General features: G+C 39.8%; 1 long non-coding RNA gene across 1 annotated transcript in view; it reads left to right on the top strand.

Annotated features, from left to right (window-relative positions):
- The window catches only part of LOC103677143, an 89,345-nt gene that overhangs the window by 65,965 nt on the left and 10,181 nt on the right, over positions 1 to 13,199 (top strand). Inside the window, exon 3 of the long non-coding RNA XR_572325.2 lies at positions 715 to 838. This is a non-coding gene — a long non-coding RNA (uncharacterized LOC103677143). The remainder of the gene's footprint in view (positions 1 to 714; positions 839 to 13,199) is intronic.

Raw genomic sequence — 13,199 nt, 5'->3', positions numbered from 1 at the left:
ATGAAGGGAGTAAGTCTGATGGTTGCCCAAGTACCTTGAAAGCACTGGGATTCCTGACATTCCTTGCTGGGGTGTGGTAGTCCTTAAGCTACTACCCCACCTGGCTCCCCTGGCCTCAGCGGTCCTATACTCAGCACACCTTTATTGCTGGCCTTAGAGCAGGGCAAGTGTTGGTGGGGACTGTCCTGAAGCCTCCAGAGAAATCAGGTCAGTTATTGGCTTTGACTTCAAATGGCGTTAGGGTGGCCTAAGACCCGTGGGCCAAACCTCGTCCTTGGTTATGCCCTAGAGTGAACACAAACCTTCAATTTCTGAATTATTCTGATGGGTCTTCAGGCTTTCAAGACCACAAGGGCCCTCTCTGGGCAAGAGCAGACTCCAGGATTAGCCTGAAGCAAAATGTATTTCTTTGGAATCCATCTAGCATGGAAATAGCCTTCCCTTGGTCGACAGCCCATGTGTGGTACAGCGTTGCTCAACACAGCACATTCTTCCTAATGTATGACTTCAGAGGGAAGGTGGGGCTAAGCACAGAGGGTTGAGGGTAGAGGTTTCTCAGAAATGTCTGTGTCACAAAGCAGCTATTTTTCTCCGTTGAACAACTTTGAGCTTATTGCTTTCATTTTCCTCAAATATCTATCGGGCTCTGTAACTTATGAGCAAACAAACTGAAACAGAAAGCCATTTTTTAAGTTAATTTTATATTTGGTACAGGATTAGAAACTGCTCTGTTCCCACACCGGCCGTGGCCCGAAGCACAGAAACCATGCCTGCTTTTCCAACACATCGCTGTGATATTTGGTTAGAAGGGGATTAAGGATACGAAAAAGAAAAAAAGGTCAGTTTCTATTTGGAGGTAACTCTCAAATGTCCCTTCTCAGAATCTCAATTACTTCTTCTCTCTTATTTTCTTTTCCATGTGTGTCATGGCCTTAAGACTTGTCGGAAACACTAACGTCCTACATTCTCGTCAGCAGCCATGGACCCCAGTGCCACTACTCACATTTCATTACAGTGTCCTGAGCTGCCCAGGCACCTCATGCTAAATTTAGGTTTAAATAAATAGAGCACCTTAGTTGAAGTGCTACTAGAAAGCAGCTGGAACAAGAATAAATAGATCTCTTGCTTTCGTACTGCTGTACTGCTGTAATGTGACAGATAACTTGGAGAGGCCTTTTTTTTTTTTAAAAGCAAATATATAGGGATACTGATCATTTTCCTGAGTCAAAATGTATATGTGGATCTAGTTTCCAATTCAAAAGTCCCAAGTTGAAATCGTTGTCAGCCTCTTAGCCTTGTTAGAACCCTGGACTGTTCTATTGCACATCCTGGTTTATTCTCTAATGATTTGCATCAATGCATCCTGCCTGCCCGAAAGTACCTCGAGGGGAAGGACTAACGTTAGTCTTCCTCAGACGCTCATACAAGCTGCCGTGGACTTGGGTGTACAGGGAAGCTATCCAGAAATAGCTCCTGAAGGGATGTGCCCCTCTTAGGAAATTGACGTTGTAAAAATCAAAACTTATATTTTTGAACATATACACAATACAAAATAGAAAAGCTGCCACAGAGTGTAAATTTAAAAGGCAATGGTGCTCTGACCCCTATCTCCTACTCGGTTTTCCTCTGAGAAGCAGGGGTTTCCTCAGTGACTTTCCAAAAATACTATATTCATTGACAGACACACACACAGAAATACATATGTACATATCAAATGCCAGCTACGTATGTATACTATCCTGCTTTTGATTTTTTTTTTTTAACCTAACAATATATCCTAGAGAATTGTCTATCCACATTAGGAAGCTAATGCATTCTTTTCAAAGGCTGCATAGGATATGTTCTATGGATGTATGTTTTTCCAAACTTTTTACTATTATCAATTATACAGCAAGAAAATCTTTGTATATATGTCATTTTATAAATGGGCAAGTATAGCTAAGGATGAACACCTAGAAATAGAACTGCTTTATAAAGTCATTGACAAGTTGCTCTCCACCAACTTCCTCTCTAACCAATTTACAATGCATGTGGTGACTATTTCTTTGACATACCCTGTGATACCCAAGGGAAGAAAGTGACATTACTAATGGCACTTAGTCTGCACCAGGCACTAGTCTATGTGCTTTACATATATTATCTCAAATAAGACTCGCAACAACCTTGGGAGGGAGGTACTTCCATCTCCAATTTACGGTTGGGAATTTGCTTCAGGTCACCCAGCTAGTAAACTAAGCCCAGGCTGTCTGGCTCTAGAACTCTGTTCTTAAAAGCACGACCCTAAAGTGCACAAATCATGACACTTTGGTTTAGAAGAATTTCTCAACTGTTGAATAAGGAAGATGGCATCAGACTCTACCACCATGCCCTGTTTGTTGTCACCATGCCCTGTTTGTTGTCACCATGCCCTGTTTGTTGTCACCATGCCCTGTTTGTTGTCACCATGCCCTGTTTCCTAATGCACCAGAAGTCCTTCCCCAGCAGCCCTGAAGTATTAGCTCTCAGCTGACTAACACTGCCCTGGCCTATCAGATCCTCAATCGCTTACCCTTCACCCTCTCTCAGCTTTCTTTTCTGCTATCATAACCAAGTTCTAGATCTGGTCGTCATTGTAACTGCATCTCCTTTATAATGTCAGTTTCATGCATCCTACATTCAGACCAGCAACTCCTATTTTCTCACTCATTCCCTTTAATACCTGTACTCCACCAGCTCTTTGACCCCATTGGGGTCTACGATCCACTCATCCTGTCAGGTCTTCACTGTCCATCCCCATAGCGGTGCACTCACTTTCTCCTACACAGCAGCTTAGATTTCACAGTCCATAGCGACAGTCACTCTCCTCCCCTGCCCTTCAATGTATTCTCAAAATAGCAGGTGACTCTATTAAAATATAAGTTAGATTAAGTCACTTGTCAGTTTAAAACCCTTCAATGTCTTCCCATTTCACTCAGGACGAGGCAAAGTACTTGGAAGAGTTTATAGGACCTGTACAGCCTATTTCATACTACTCACTTTCTTCCTCACTCTACTCAAGCCACCTGTTTCCATCCCAAAGTCTTTGTTTTTTGCCTCGTGCCTCTGCCGGGAACATCCCAAGAAAAATAGTGTTGCAAGTATGACAATTTCAGTTGCAAGTCAAGTGTGCAAATGTTAACTTTATTCCTTTCTATTACTGAGCTCAACATAGTGTATTTCCCATGGACTTTTCATAGTTAAGTAAACCTCCCATCTCCAAAGCCAGGAATTTATATTAAGAGATCTGATATGGGAATGTAGATACATTTGTTCCAGAGCAGTAGGCTGTCAAGACTGATTTTTGCTTAAAAGATATGCTTCCTATTTGATGTATAAACAAAACTATGACCAACTCAAAATGGCTTCAACATCCATAAATGGAAGATAGTGCTTGGCAAATTTATACAATGAAATGCTACAAAGTCATTAAAAAATAATAACATATGGCCAAAAATGCTGATAGAGAAAGATCATCAAACTAAGTGAGAAAGAAACATAAGTGCGGAAAAAAATAAAATCTATACGTTGTTTCCTATATATTTTCCTACATATATGTGAATACGAGTTCTAGTTAGTATGATGTAAATAAGTAAAAATATTTCTTTTAAGTATATATGAGGAACCACTAAGAGTTTACACTGGGAAAAGGGAAGCCCAGGAGACTTCTAGTTTTCATTTTCAAACCATGCACACATTTTTAACTTTTAATTTATATTAAATTACTGAGCTGAGTCATCTACCATAAACTTATTCAGTGAACAGCAAATCTCTTAGACTCTTACTGTGAGAATAGCAGCATGCCAGGTGCAGGGGAGACTGCAAAAGAAGAAACAATCACTGACCTAACCAAACTTAAAGTATGATAGAGGAAATAAGAATCACAGAAGAAATGAGAGAAAAGCATAAAGTACATATAACTTAGGCTAATGTCCTTCAAGTGGATGATAGATATTATATGAATTGAGACAAGGAAAAGACAAGATGCCAGGTATCATCAGGCAGAGAAGATGTAATCTGCATTTGGCACTGAAAGAAATGTAAGGATTTGATTAGGGGAAAGAAATGGCAAAGACCATCCAAAAAGGAGTACCCTACAGTAGGCAGCTTTAGTAAGGTCACAAGTAACCAACCAGTAAGGTCAAAATGTTTTATGAAAGTGGATTAGCACCTGCATGAGGATTGATAGAACCAGGTAGAGACTGGGTAGGAAATAAGTTTGAAGGTTAACAAACACAGAAATTAAAGGCTGAATATTTCAGCCTAAAGTGGAAGAAAAAAAAATTTGGATGGAGAGAAAAGGATGAATCCAGAATATGCAGGAAAAGAAAAAGCCATCTTATAAAGAGCCTGATTGAATGTTAGCGCCGCAAAATGATTTTTAGAAAATATTTCAGAAAAATAAATGATTCTGTTTTTCTTACTTGGAGCACATACAGATGTATAGATATATGTCTATCCAATTAAGAATTAAAGAATAGAAAAATAGTTTTATAAAAGGTCTCTCAGTAGAATGACTGATAATTACACAAATAACTAAAAAACTCACAAGAGTAGATAAAATGAAAACAATGTACCAAGAATAATTTAGATGCAAAATCTCGATATAACAGAAAATATTAAAGAACTAGGTAGATGAAATGAGAAGAGTAAAATACATTGCAAACTCTTTGTCTCTAAAGGGAGGGGAATGGTTTTCTGTAGCTCATAATACAATGTTTCAACCTTGACTCCAAACATTAAGAAATAGTGTTGTCTCCCTGCTACTTGCCTTGGATTGGCCCAACCCTCCAGAATGATGATAAGAGAACGGAATAGAATCCAAGGTCTAGACCGATTAGATTGCTTTACACCCCTACATCAAGCACCCAGAAGACTGATTACCTGCTTTGCTCAGGAACATTTTTTAATAAATGAGAGCTTTGTTTTGTTTTTTAAAGCAGCAATGACACACTAACTAGATAAGGCAACTTGGATGTAAAACTACATGACTTATTATGTAACATCAACTCCAACCTGGGTCACAAAGAATACCAGTAAGTCTGCAATGCCCAGATCTCTCTTATGCTACTTTTTGCAGGTGTCACATTCTTCTCCTTCCTTGACACCATTCTTGATCTCTATCCGAAAATCTTTCCAAACTCCTCTTACACCCTCCCCCATAGTGACACATTCCAGGCCACATGTGGCCCCACCCCTAATTATTATTCATTTCATTTGCATAGGGTTTTTCTTATTATAATTCATTTTCACAAAATAGGACCCTACTGCCAGGTCAATACGATGCAGCTTTGATCAGAACTCCTAATGCTGTCCGGTCTGATTTCTAATAGGTTCTTGCCTACCCTTCTGCTGTAGGATGAATAAGCACCCTTCAAAAACGTCTACTCCCTAATCTCTGCAACCTGTAAATATGTCATAACGTAGCAAAAGACTATCCAGATGTGAGGAAGTTTGGGGATCTTGAGATGGAAAGATGATTCGTTTGAGCTAAATCTAATCACATCAGCCTATAAAAAGAGGAGAAACTCTTTTAAGGAAAGAAGCTAGCTGATTATCTTAAGTGATGTTTTAGAAAAATTTGGCAACTTCATGAAAAGTTGACTAAATTAGACAAAGACTGGATTCGTACTGCTTATGTGTTACTCCACTATTGCAAAACACATGAAACAAAAAATAAAAGAGGAGACCGTTTCCCAGCTGGAATCAGAGAGATGCAGTGTAAGGATTCGACTCACCATTACTGACTTTGAAGATGAAGGGGACGATGAGCCAAGGGATGCAGGTGGCATCTAGAACAGCCCTCAGCCAATAGCCAGCAAGGAAACAGAACCTCAGTACTACAACTGTATTCTACCAACAGTCTGAATAAAGAAGGAAGATTCTTTCCCAGAAACTCCAGATAAACATCTGACTGACTCTTTATTTTGGCTCTGGTCACAGTCTCAGGGTTGTTGTAAGATCAAGACGCATGTCAGGCTCTGTGGTGGGCATGGAGCCTACTTAAGATTCTCTCTCTCCCTCCCTCTGCCTGTGTTTTCCCCCTTCAACTCTCTTTCTCAGCCTAAAATTTAGAAAGGTGAGAGAAATGTATATGTAGGTGCAGTAGGTGGTTTCCATCCATAATTAGTTCCAGTCTTTCTTTAAAGAAGTTCAGCTGCCCATAAAAGGTGTGTACCACCCAAGCCCTTATTACCTAGATGAATTTTTCAGATTCTTTTTTTCCCACACTGACAAGAAAAAGGAGTCAAAATGGACCATTACTATGATTTTGAGACCACCTCTTTGAAAACAAATCTCTGAATTGCCTTTCATTCCTCTCCTGTTTCAGTTCTGCCCTCATTCCTCCTCCCTGGGTGACTTCCCAAAGTATCTACCACACCGAGGTTTCTGTTATAGACTCTGCTTTCTGGAGGACCTGAGCTAAAATAGGAGAGAAAGATGCTGCTATCCTAGAAAAGAAAGACGAGATTGTGCTCTAGCTTTTTCTATGGATGCTAGGAAGTCACTGAAGAGTAAGAATTTAAGGACCTAAAATGTGTGTCATGCAGAATCCTTCCTACTTTGGGTAGATGGAGTGGGTCATATGATGGAAAGAACGGTCTTCACGTATCTCACTACTTTTGCTAGCACTTGTTACTATTAAGTAATGAGACTATTTTAAAAACCCCTTTGCACACCCAGAAGATTTTTTTCCCTGTGAGAAAATACTGCCTTCCAAAATTTAAGAATAAATCCTGAGTACTAAGCTGGTGGCATAGTAGGATGGCCCTAGCTCCTCTGGTGCCTGCAACACAGCTAGATAACTATTAAACCATTCTAAATACCCCAGAACCATCCTGAGGACTGAGAGAACAAACTGCACAACTAGTGGGAGAGAAGAGGCCATATCAGGGAAGGTAGGCAGCGTGGAAACAGGGTTTGGGGGAGAAACGGATATAGAGGGTGTGAAGGCCTGCACATAACCAAGGGGGCAGAAAGCATTGACACATCTGTTTGAGGAATGCGGGGGACACACAAAGGGCAGATTATTCACTTCTCTCAGAGTGAGTCCCTCCGAGGCAGTGTTCAAGGAGATGACCCTATGGGGACAAAGGAGCTGGCTGGCACCATTGTCCTTTCCCAGCCCTCAGTATAAACACAGAACCACCTGCGTTAAGCAGCACAGTGCTGACACTGGCCGCCTAACCTGTTTTCTCCACACCCCTGCACTGTGGTGCGATTGCCCTTCTCCATCAAGCCTGCCCTAGTCCCAGCTTGGTGAGACCCGCCACAAAAGACCGGCAGAAATGCCTGCCCACACCACTCTGCCGGACCAGAGAGTTCTGTAGGGCTTCGGTTCTAGTGGAAGTAGCATCAGGTCTTATTTAACAAGCAGGCCAGAGTGCACCTTGTTAAAACTTGCCACATTCTGGCCCAAAACAAAACACTGCCCACTTAAAACACTGCCCACTTCAGGCAAGGAGAGCCTCTGCCCATGACTAACCTCAAAAACAGAGCAGCCAAAACACAACAGCAGACTACAAGCAGCACACACCAGAGGCACTCCCTGAAGCCAGGCCCTGGACACTATATGACCTCCTCTTCATAAAGCTATTACATAATGGGGTTTTCTAACACACAGAAGATGACAGAGATGGTCTTCAAACACAGAGAAGGTGCCAAGATGAAGAAATCCATCGCAAATTAAAGAACAAGATAAGGTCACAGCAACAGCTCTAAGTGAAACAGATGTAAGTAACATGACTGATGGACAATTTAAAGCAACAATCATAAGGATACTTCCTGGGCTTGAGAAGAGAATGGGAGATTTCAGGGAGGCCATTACCGCAGACATTAAAGAGTTAAAAATGAAACAAATGAAAAATACAACAACAGATTGAAAACAGGCTTGATGCAATGAACCCAAGGCTGGCAAAAGCTGAGGAATGACTAAAATATAGAAGACAAAATGATGGAAAATAACAAAGTTGAACTAAAGAATTATGGAACATGAGAATTAACTTAGGGACCTCAGTAACTCCGTCAAATGTAGTAACATTCATATTAGAGACTCCCAGAAGAAGAGATAGAAAAGGGGGGCAGAAAATTTTGAGGAAAAAATAGCCGAAAACTTCCCTAATCTGGGGAAGGAAACAGACTTCCAGATCTAGGAGGCACAGAGAACTCCCATCAAAATCAACAGAAGCAGGCCAATACCAAGACATATTGTAATTAAACTGGCAAAATATACTGATTAAAAAAAAATCTTAAAAGCAGCAACAAAAGAAATCCTTAACTTATAAGGGAAGCTGTGGATTTCTCAACAGAAACCAGAAGGAAGTGGCATGATATATTCAACATGCTGAATGGGGAAAATATGCAGCCAAGAATATACAGCAAAGTTATCATTCAGAATATTAGGAGAGATAAAGAGTTTCCCACACAAAAGGTAAAGGAGTTCATGACTGCTAAAGCATCCCTGCAAGAAATATTAAAAAGGACTCTTTGAGTGCAAAGGAAAGTCCAAAAGTGATGGAGACAATCTCCCAAAACAATGACAACACAAGTAATAAAATGGCACTAAATATATATCAGTAAATTACTCTGAATGCAAATGTAACTAAGTGCTCCAATCAAAGGACACACGGTGTTAGAATGGATTAAAAAAAACAAGACCTGTGGATATGCTGCCTGCAGGAGAAACTCATTTATTTATGCATTCATTCATTTATAGTGGGGGGGGGGAAGGGCAGTGGGAGAGAGAGAATCTTAAGCAGACTCAATGCTCAGCGTGGAGTTCAATGCGAGGCTTGATCCCCTGACCCCGAGGATCATGAGCTGAGCTAAAATCAAGAGTCAAATGCTTAAGTGACTGAGCCACCTGGGCGTCCCAAGCCCCAAGAGACCCATTTTAGACCTAAGGACACCTGCAGATTGAAAGTGAGGGAATGGAGAAACATTTACCATGCTCATGGACATCAAAAGAAAGCCAGACTAGCCATACTGATATTGGAGAAACTAGACTTTAAACCAAAGAATGAATAAGAGATGAAGAAGGGTACTATATCATCATAAAGGGGTCCATCCAACAAGAATATCTAGCAATTGTAAATATTTATGCCCCTAACTTGGGAGCCTGCAAATATAGAAAACAATTAAAAACAAACATCAAGGAACTATTGATAATAATACAGTAATAGTAGGGGATGTTAACACTCCACTTACAGCAATGGACAGATCATCTAGGCAGAAAATCAACAAGGAAACAATGGCTTTGAATGATACAGTAGACCAGATGGATTTAACGTATATATTTCAAAACATACCATCCCAAAGCAGCAGAATACACATCCTTCTCAAGTGCCCATGGGATCTCCTCCAGAAAAGATCACTACCAGGAATGGCCAGCAACCCCTGTACCAACGAATGAAACATTACTCCAAACTTTGCTGTGAAAGAGAGGTGAAGGCAAGAGGGTCAAAGCTCAAAGATGAAGACCCTTTGCTCTTCTTTGCTCCTGCTTTTATTGGTCCTTCAGGATGATCACAAATCCTTATCACCGTTCCTCAAGCACAGGGTGTGTGACACCGGGTCTTACTGAAACTGGGAGGATCTGTTTACGGGAAGGATACGATATGCTAATTTGCATGTTCTACCAGTTCTGCTAACCATAGCCTAAGGGACAATGCCGACGTCTCTTAGATCACAGGGCGACTGGGCTAGGAAAGTTTCCCCCTAGCGGGCATTTCAACGGCAGAGCGGTCACGTAGGCCTCGGCATTCCAAAGGCCTCCACCCTCCTCCAAACATTCCCTGCCCTCAGTGGCTTCCACGTTACATTCTAGCGAGCCACGTATTATGGCTGATTTCATGCTCCACATTAATCCCAACAGATCACATACTAGGTCACAAATCAGGCCTCAACAAGTACAAAAAGACTGAGATCATACCACACATATTTTCTGACCACAATGCTGTGAAACTTGAAGTCCACCACAAGAAAAAATCTGGAAACAACACAAATAGATGGAGGTTAAACACCATGCTATTAAACAATGAACGGGTCAACAAGGAAGTAAGAGAAGAAATAAAATACATGGAAACAAATGAAAATGAAAATGCAGTGGTCCAAAACCTTTGGGATGCTGCAAAAGTGGTTGTCCTAAGAGGGAAGTTTATAGCAATACAGGCCTACCTCAAGAAGCAAGAAAAATCTCAAACAGCCTAAACTTACACCTAAAGGAGCTAGAAAAAGAGCAACAAATGAAGCTAAAGCCAGTAGAAGGACGGAAATAATAAAGATCAGAGCATAAATAAATGCTACAGAAACTAAAAACAAAACAAAAAATAAAAAACCCAATAGAACAGATCAATGAAACCAGGAACTTGTTCTTTTAAAAAAATAAAATTGATAAACTCCTAACCAAACTTATCAAAAAGAAAAGAGAAAGGACCCAAATAAATAAAATCACAAATTAGAGAGGAGAAACCAACACCACTGAAATACAATTATAAAAGATTATGAAAAACTATATGCAAAAATATTGGGCAACTTGGAAGCAATGAATATATTACTAAATCATAAAAACTGAAACAGGAGGAAACAGAAAACTTGGACAGATAACCAGCAAAGAAATTGAATCAGTAATCAGAAATCTCCCAAGAAGGGCACTTGGCTGTCTCAGTCAGTTAAGTGTCCCAGTCTTCATTTTGGCTCATGTCATCATCTCAGGGTTGTGAGAAGGAGCCCCACATTAAGCTCTGCACTGGGCATGGAGTCTGTTTAACATTCTCTCTCTCTCCCTCTGCCCCTCCCTACCCCACCCTCTTCCTCTCTTAAAAAACAAAAAAACCTTCCCAAGAAGTAAAAAGTCCAGGGCCAGATGGCTTCACAGGTGGTTCTACCAAACACTTAAGAGTAAATACCTATTCTTCCCAAACTATTCCAAAAAAATATAAGAATTCCAAATTCATTCCATGAGGCCACCATTACCTTGATATCAAAACCAGATAAAGACCCCATCAAGAAGGAGAATTATAGGCCAATATCCCTAATGAACATAGATGTGAAAATTCTCAATTAAAAAAACAAACCAGTAAACCAAATCCAACACTACATCAAAAGTATCGTTTACCACAATCAATTGGATTTATTCCTGGGCTATAAGGGTGGTTCAATATCTGTAAATCAATAGATGTGATACACCACATTAATAAAAAAGGAAAAAAAACAATACGATCCTTTCGATGCAGAAAAAGTATTTGACAAAGTACAATATCCAATTCATGATAAAAACCCTCAACAAAAGAGGTTTAGAGAGAACATTATGTCAACACAATAAAGGCCATATATGAAAAACCCACAACTAATATCACCCTCAATGGGGAAAAATTAAGAGCTTTTCCTCTATGGTCAGGAATAAAACAGGGATGTTCACACTCATCACTATTATTTAACATAGTACTGGAAGTCCTAGCTACAGCAATCATACGGGGGGGGGGGGGGACATCCAAATTGGCAAGGAAGAAATCAAAACTTTACTATTTGCAGATCACATGATACTCTATATAGAAAACCCCAGAAGACTCTACCAAAGAACTGATAGAACTGATGCATGAATTAAGGCACAGAATACAAAACAATGTACAGAAATCTGTTGGATTTCTATACACCAATAATGAAGCAGTAGAAAGAGACATCAAGGAATCGATCCCATTTACAATTGCACCAAAACCCCTAGGAATAAACCTACTAAAAAAGGTAAGAGATCTGTACTCAAAACTATAAATAAACACTGGAGAAAGAAATGGAAGATGACACAAAGAAATCCATACTCATGGATTAGAAAAACAAGTACACTACCCAAAGCAATCCACACATTTAATGCAATCCCTATCAAAATACCACCAGCATTTTCACACAGCTAGAACAAACAATCCTAAATTTTGTATGGAACCACGGAAGACCCTGAATAGCCAAAGCAACTTTGAGGAAGAAACAGCAAAGCTGGAGGCATCACAATTCCAAATTTCAAGTTATGTTATAAAGTTGTAGTTAACAGAACAGTATGGTACTGCACAAAAACAGACACATAGATCCATGGAACAGAACAGAAAGCCCAGAAATGAATCCACAAATATATGGCCAATTAATCTTTGACAAAGCAGGAAAGAATATCTAGTGGGACAGTCTCTTCAACAAATGGTGCTGGGAAAATGGACAGCAACATGCAAAAGAATGAAACTGGACACAAAAATAAATTCAAAATGAATGAAAGACCTAAATGGGAGACTTGAAACCAGTAAAGTCCTACAGAAGAACACAGGCAGTAACCTCTTTGACACTGGCCGTAGCAACTTCTTACTAGATATGTCTTCCGAGGCAAGGAAAACAAAGGAAAAATAAACTAATGGGATTTCATCCAAATAAAAATTTCTGCATAGTAAAGGAAACAATCAACAAAACTAAATAGCAACCTACAAATGGGAGAAGATATCTGCAAATGACATATCTGCTAATGGGTTAGTATCCAAAATGTATAAACAACTTATAAAACTCAACACCCAAGAAACAATCTAACTGAAAAATGGGCAGAATAGACATTTTTTTCCAAGGAAGACATCCAGACGGCCAACAGACACATGAAAAGATGCTCAACATCACTCATCATCAGGGAAATACAAATCAAAACTATAATGAGGTATCAACTGACACCTTTCAGGATGGCTAAACTCCGTATAGGAAACATGTTGGCAAGGATGCTGAGAATGCAGAACCTTCTTACACTGCTGGTGCAGCCACTCTGGAAAACAGTATGGAGTTTCCCCAGAAAATTGAAACTAGAACTGCCCCACAATCCAACAACTGTACTACTAGGTATTTACCCCAAAATACAAAAAATACCAATTTGAAGGCATATATGCATCCTAATGTTTATAGCACCATTATCTCCAATAGCAAAATTATGGAAAGAGCCCAAATGTCCATCAACTGATGAATGGATGAAGAAGTGGTATATATATATATATATATAAAACTCAATGAAATATTCCTCAGCCATGAAAAAGAATGAAGTCTTTCCATTTGCAAGGACATGGATGGAACTAGAGAGTATTATGCTAAGTGAAATAAGTCAGTCATAGAGAGACAAATACCATATGATTTCACTTATATGTGGAAGAAAAAAATGACTGAAGGGGAAA

This window comes from Ursus maritimus, unplaced genomic scaffold (genome assembly GCF_017311325.1).
Source record: "Ursus maritimus isolate PB19 unplaced genomic scaffold, ASM1731132v1 scaffold_5, whole genome shotgun sequence".
NCBI lineage: Eukaryota > Metazoa > Chordata > Mammalia > Carnivora > Ursidae > Ursus > Ursus maritimus.
The sequence above is the reverse complement of the archived record's forward strand: the minus strand, read 5'-3'. Positions and strand labels throughout refer to the sequence as shown.